Raw genomic sequence first — 6,328 nt, forward strand, 5'->3', positions numbered from 1 at the left:
TTTTTCGAAGAACTCTTCCTATTTTAGCACATTATTTAAAACAATTAATAGTTTGGCCTTTAAAACAGTCTTTAAAAATAAATTTACCGTTACCATTCCGTGCTCGATACAGTCATGTTCAATCAATAATTGATTGTTTAGAAATTGAGATTCAGAAGCCTGGGTCTGCGATGAATCAAAGTATAACTTGGTCTGAATACAAAAAATGTAATACGTTAAAGTACTTAATATCTATGTCAACGGATGGTTTGATCAATTTCATATCAGAAGGTTTTTGTGGAAGAACGTCCGATGCTGTCGTTGAACAGAGTCAATACTTAAATAAACTACCAGAAAACTGTGCGGTCATGGCTGATCGAGGCTTTAAGAATATTGAATATCTTCTAAGAAGGAAAGGCTGTACTCTTATTCGACCGCCGAGTGTATCGAATAATTTAAAATTAACAAAGAATGAAGTGCTAGAAACCCGTCGTATCGCTAGCTTAAGAATTCACGTAGAAAGAGTCATTAGAAGAATAAGAGAATTTAATATTCTGAAACCTTATTCTTCAATCCATCATGAATTATTAGACGTGGTAGATGATATAATCATTGTGGCTGGAGTATTAATTAATATTCAATCACCACTTATAGCACAATAAATTTTGAAAATACTTTCAAATTTATTTATTTTCCACGTAACATATACTCGTATTTATGCATATTATTTTTCTATTCCACTGAGAAGTAAGGGAAAAATATTTATTTTCCAAAAAGTCATATATCAAATAGCATTTTGTATAACTTCCTTCACAAACGTTTCATCGTACTGTACGCAAGTTACAATAATCTCCTGCGATGTTTTGAAATCGTGTTTTGCCATACAAAAATAACCTTTTTTAACGTTTTTCATAAATATTTGCAATTGAATTTGAGCAAAAAATTTTGGTCCTATGCGCTGGTCTTTTGTAATGTATCTCTCCTCCGATTTCAAACTTACTGGGCATTTTACTTCCACGACAAAATCTTTTCCTACTGCGTCAGGAGAAGCACCAATTGTAGGAAAATTAGGATTTAACAGTAATCCAGTGCGACGCAATCGAGAGTTTGCAAATTTTCTTCCAATATCTTTAATACTTCCAGTTCCAAGCGTCTTCCTCTTTCCATTGCATCGGTATCTCTTATTTTAAGAGCACTAATTATTTCTTCAACTAAAGTACCTCGTGGTTTCTTACAATGTGCAATTTCGTAAATTCGAGATGCTGTTATTCTGCCATATCTTAATTCTTTCCACATTGTAGATTGATTTTGATCTGTCGTATCCTTCGCAACATCTTCCAAAGATCGTATAGCCATTTCGACACTTGCAAAGCTTAAAAAATTATCTGCATCTTTACACGTATTAGTATTACAAAATCGTAACATTAAAGCATGCACCGATAGATCTTTGTTCGATTCGAATTGTATAAAGTGTCTTGAGAATTGCCAGTCGAATTTTCTCTTTTCCATTTCGTGCAATAGGATCTGCAAAAATCCATCATTGTTTGGAAGAACTGGAACAGGCTTTGATGGTAATAAATCTTTTGCTCTCATGCTTTTCACATTAGCTCCAATTTGTGCCAGTCGAGGTTTCTTCCAATAACACACAGTCGCAGTCGGTTCAGGCTCTTCGCTTCGACGATGAACCCACATCAGAAATGCGATGGCATGTTTACAACCACCTGAAACCATAACATTGCACAGTTAATATATAATTTACTATTTCTTATTAATGTTGATTTCAATATACCTGCTGAAGCTGCACAGTCATCACATTTAATATGTTCGACTTTTTCATTTTCCTCGTCAACAAGCATCGATACCGAATACAGTTTGCTGTATTGACTCTATGCTCGGGACACACTTTCCCTTGAATGTAACAGAAGCAGCCTTCTCGCTTTAATTCTACAAATCCAACTGCAGAATCTTCGTAGTTTTCACCTTCAACTGTATAAAATGTTTGTATAATATTAACAAAATAGAGTACATAATAAAATTAGAATATAAGGTTAAAATTTCACTGTTTGAAATAAATAGATATATTATTATTTAATGTATGCCGTTTCATTATATAACCTATGCATATCTATTTGATAAATACATATATGTTGCATATACTTTTTAGATTTTACACCGCGGGTTTTTGCAATGTTGAACACTTCACTTTGGGAAAAAAAATCGGATACCATTAATACAGTTACTTTCGGTCTCGCTTTCGGTAGGTTATCCGACTGTGCTTGAACGAATCCGATTTGATTTTTTCGAGACATAATTTCCGATATTGCAAATATAAATAATAATTGTAATTATTTAAAGAAAATCAACCGGTTATCTCGTCAAATATTTGAAAGTACCGAATTCTGACGTCATGTATGGTCTCAGCCAATCATAGAGCGTTTTCTTCCCACTTCTTTTACAAGCATTTTTATTAATTTTTAACAATATTATTTATGATTAAAATCTTGTATCCATATTATAAATTTTTTTATTTCAATATGTAGTATATAAAAATAATTTTTAAAGCATATTTTATTTTCCAAAATTGGACCCTATTAATATCTGTATCTCACAATGTAACTTTACATAAATAATCTTGAACTCATAAAGTACTTATATAAAAAAATTGAAACTTTTTATCATAATGACAACTAAAAGGTATATATAGCAATCAATGAACGCATAGCGTCACTTTCGTATGCAAAAATTTTTTATATAAATTCGAGAATAGAACCTCTGGGGGAAGAGATTCACAGGAATCCGAAAATCAAACCTCAGATTGCAAGTCCGACGATGAGTGAAGCAAGGAAAATCGGCTTTTACTCAGGTATTCAATACAGATGAAAGATGTTTTATAATATAGATATGTTTAATAATACAAACATTAATAATAACATAATAATAAAATTAATAAACATTGAACGACTATTGAATAAATGATACAATTTATAAAACGAAGTAAAATAATAATATTTTTAATAAAAAAATATGCTTATAGTAAATGTTCAATTTAACCAGTATCTTCAAAACACGACACGCATGAAATTTTCTCTCATTCTATTCAGCGTGTCAGGAATGATTTCTGCACGTCTTACGAATTTCATTTTTTTAAATTTTTTCATTTCTCGGCAAGGTTTTACATATTTTATTTTTTAAAAAGTCCCACAAAAAGTCCATAGGCACGAAATCCAGAGAATGGTGGGCACTTCTGAAGACCATCAAGTTCGACATCCACCTCTCAAAAAATTTTTTATTTAAAATGATTCTAACTAAAAACGAAGTAGGCAGGATATTCATTCTGTTGGAATATCATTTCCAACCTAATCGCGAGTGCCACATCTTCAAAAAGTTTATTGAAACGATGGAGAAGAAATTCTGAATAATAAATGTGCATCCATATTTTCTTGAATAAATTCGAGGTCGATAATGTGATAAGTTTCTAGCCACGTATTCATAGTCCATAAATGTTTTTTATGCAGCGTGGACTGTGCTCTACATAATAATGTAATATGTTAGGTTATGTATTTATTTTTTTCTACAAATTGTTTCGTCAGACCAGAGTATTTTTCAAAAATAAATAAATTTCCGGCATCACTGAAATCCATCTACATATATAAACTGAGTAAAAAGAAAGAACATGGGCAATAGGAGTCAAGCGCGGAAGACGTTGCGCAAATAATACGACTATAAAACTTTATAGTCGTAAACTGAGTAATTTAATATAAAATTAATGACACAAGAATTAAGATAACTGACAATAATATCTGATATATTGCAATAAAAAATTAGAAAAACTTATGTGTTCAATACAAAAGGTATAAGTTTTTATGTGTTATGCTATTTAAATGATTGCCAACCCATAAAATATTGTAAATATGCAAAATTGTTTTATACTTATGTTAGAAAAAAATGGTAATTACATGTTAAACATTTAAAAGGAACGACCCGGGGGAACAGCTTAGTATCAGGTTGCTCCTCGCCCTGATGAAGTGAACTGCAAGGTTCACGAAACGTTGGCATTCCAAGAATGGATCTAAACACGGAGAAAACCCGCGAAACGCAAGATTGTCACATATGTTAAACAATAAACAAATAGAAGGACTCTTTATACAAAAATAAAAATAATAAATAAAGGGCGAAGTAAGAGTCAATACATAAAAATTATAGTCCGAAAATTGGTAAAACATGAAAGATTGAGTCAGTCTGAATATAAAATATAAGATAACATTTAATTAAATAAATTGAGAAACACATAACATTTAATTAAATAAATTGAGAAACACATTACAAGTTTCGGCTACGCGATTGAGCCCTCTTCAGATACAATTTTACAAGAATTTGATATACAAAAAGTTCACGCAAAAAACGCATATTAAATACTAATCGGATGTATCAATCTACGCCGTTCACATGCCATTCGTGGTCAGTGTCTCTTCGGAATCTGATTACAATATAAAGTTTTATTACAAAAACTAAACGTATAAATTCTGACAAATAATATCTTACCAAAAGCCATGTGTAAAATTAATTTAAAATTTTCCAGAGGAGTATATGCCTTGTGGAGACCTTCCGTGTCAGTTTGTAAATTTAAACTAACCGTCTGCTTTTTGATGTTGAGCATCTCGGAAGTTAGGCGTTTCCTGTATGTTAAACATATGTTAAACATTTATTATATAAGCATTTCAAGACAAAAATATTTTTTGTTCAAATATGTTTATTAAATTTTAGGTTGGATTAGGTCAGGTATTATTATTTGATTAGTAAATATATATTTTATATCATATTATTGAATTTTACACTATATCAGAATGTAAAATTCAATTTCTCTTGTCTTTTGCGATCTAATCTTATTCTGCATTACCATGCCGAAAGGCAACTCAACTTACTGATGTGTAGGTATCGGAAGCATCCTGTACATGCGTATCTAAAGCGTACAGTACTGGTACACCGTATTTTGGTACCGGTAATGTACGCCTTAGGTACGCATGTTAATTAATTAATTTTATAGTTTTATTGATAAAATGAGTATTATTATTGTGATTATTGATTAATGTCTTATTTCAGAATACACATGATAAAATTATGATAAAAAAAAAAACGTTTTTTCCTGAATTCAGTAACTAATTATTTCATAGCTTCGAAGCGGTCACCCATCCAGTTGCATACCGTCATCCAATCCTAGCAAACGAGAAATTATTGAAAAATGTTGAAAATTATTCATTGAAGTGATGTCGAATCAAGTTTTCGAATTTTTTAAATCCGTTTTTATCCGTAATCCGCTTGAATCAGTAATTATGGATTAGTTATTTACTTTCGGTATCTCACCCAATGTGCATAGAAATGAAACGTGCAACTAATCCGGTTGAATCCGTAATTACGTATTGGTATACCAATTCTTTAATACCGTACGTTAAATTCAATGCAATGAACGTGCAACTAATTCGTTTGAATTTAACGTGCAGTATTGAAAAATTTGTTTGATATGGGAGATCCATCAACTGCTAGTCATTGATCTCGACAAGTGAAGTATCGTTGAAAAGCACGCACTGTGGTGATATAAATAAGTCGTTGCCTCCCAAACAAAAACCCCGGTGTGATATACCGAAAAAAAATACAGAATGTGTAACATTGCGGATCCACAGCGACAAGGTAATTTCTAGACATAACCCTGGCCACGACAGTCCAGGTTATATCCGGGAGTCACCCTGTTACCATGAATCTGTAATGTATATTCTGTGTATAGTACTAGGGCTCATTCTGGAAGAAACAATTCATTGATCATCGATATCTGTTCATCAACGATATCTGTGATCAGCTTAGTGCATGCTTTTCAACGATAAATCACTTTCTGGGATCGCATTTCATTTCAGACTAGCATTTCATTTCTGAATCTATATGAATCCACTAGAGTTCACATTATTATATTTATCTAGACGTATAGAAACGGATTCAGTGTATTCAGTCTCTACAAAATTCAATACCTTTTTCGCGGATAACGCGGATTCGAAAACTTGATTCATACGGATTTATCCAATCCAATCCGTTCTCGTTTGCTGGGAATGCATACTTAGGCTGCGTTTCGTTATTCACTGTCAGTACTGACAATATGACGTCATAAAGTAGTACTGCAGAAGCGTTTTGAAATTACTAATAATACTTTTATGACGTTACATGTACAAGTAAGTTGATTGCTGACTGTTTTTGTGCTGGATGGTGCGACTCGGTATGTAGGTACCTGTCTGTGTGTATTGGTTTTCTATACACTTGATGGTCTAAAGTCTAAGGTACCGTCCGAGGGGGTAACCACTTAATG

Source organism: Mycetomoellerius zeteki, unplaced genomic scaffold (genome assembly GCF_001594055.1).
Source record: "Mycetomoellerius zeteki isolate Tzet28-1 unplaced genomic scaffold, Tzet1.0 scaffold192, whole genome shotgun sequence".
Taxonomy (NCBI): domain Eukaryota; kingdom Metazoa; phylum Arthropoda; class Insecta; order Hymenoptera; family Formicidae; genus Mycetomoellerius; species Mycetomoellerius zeteki.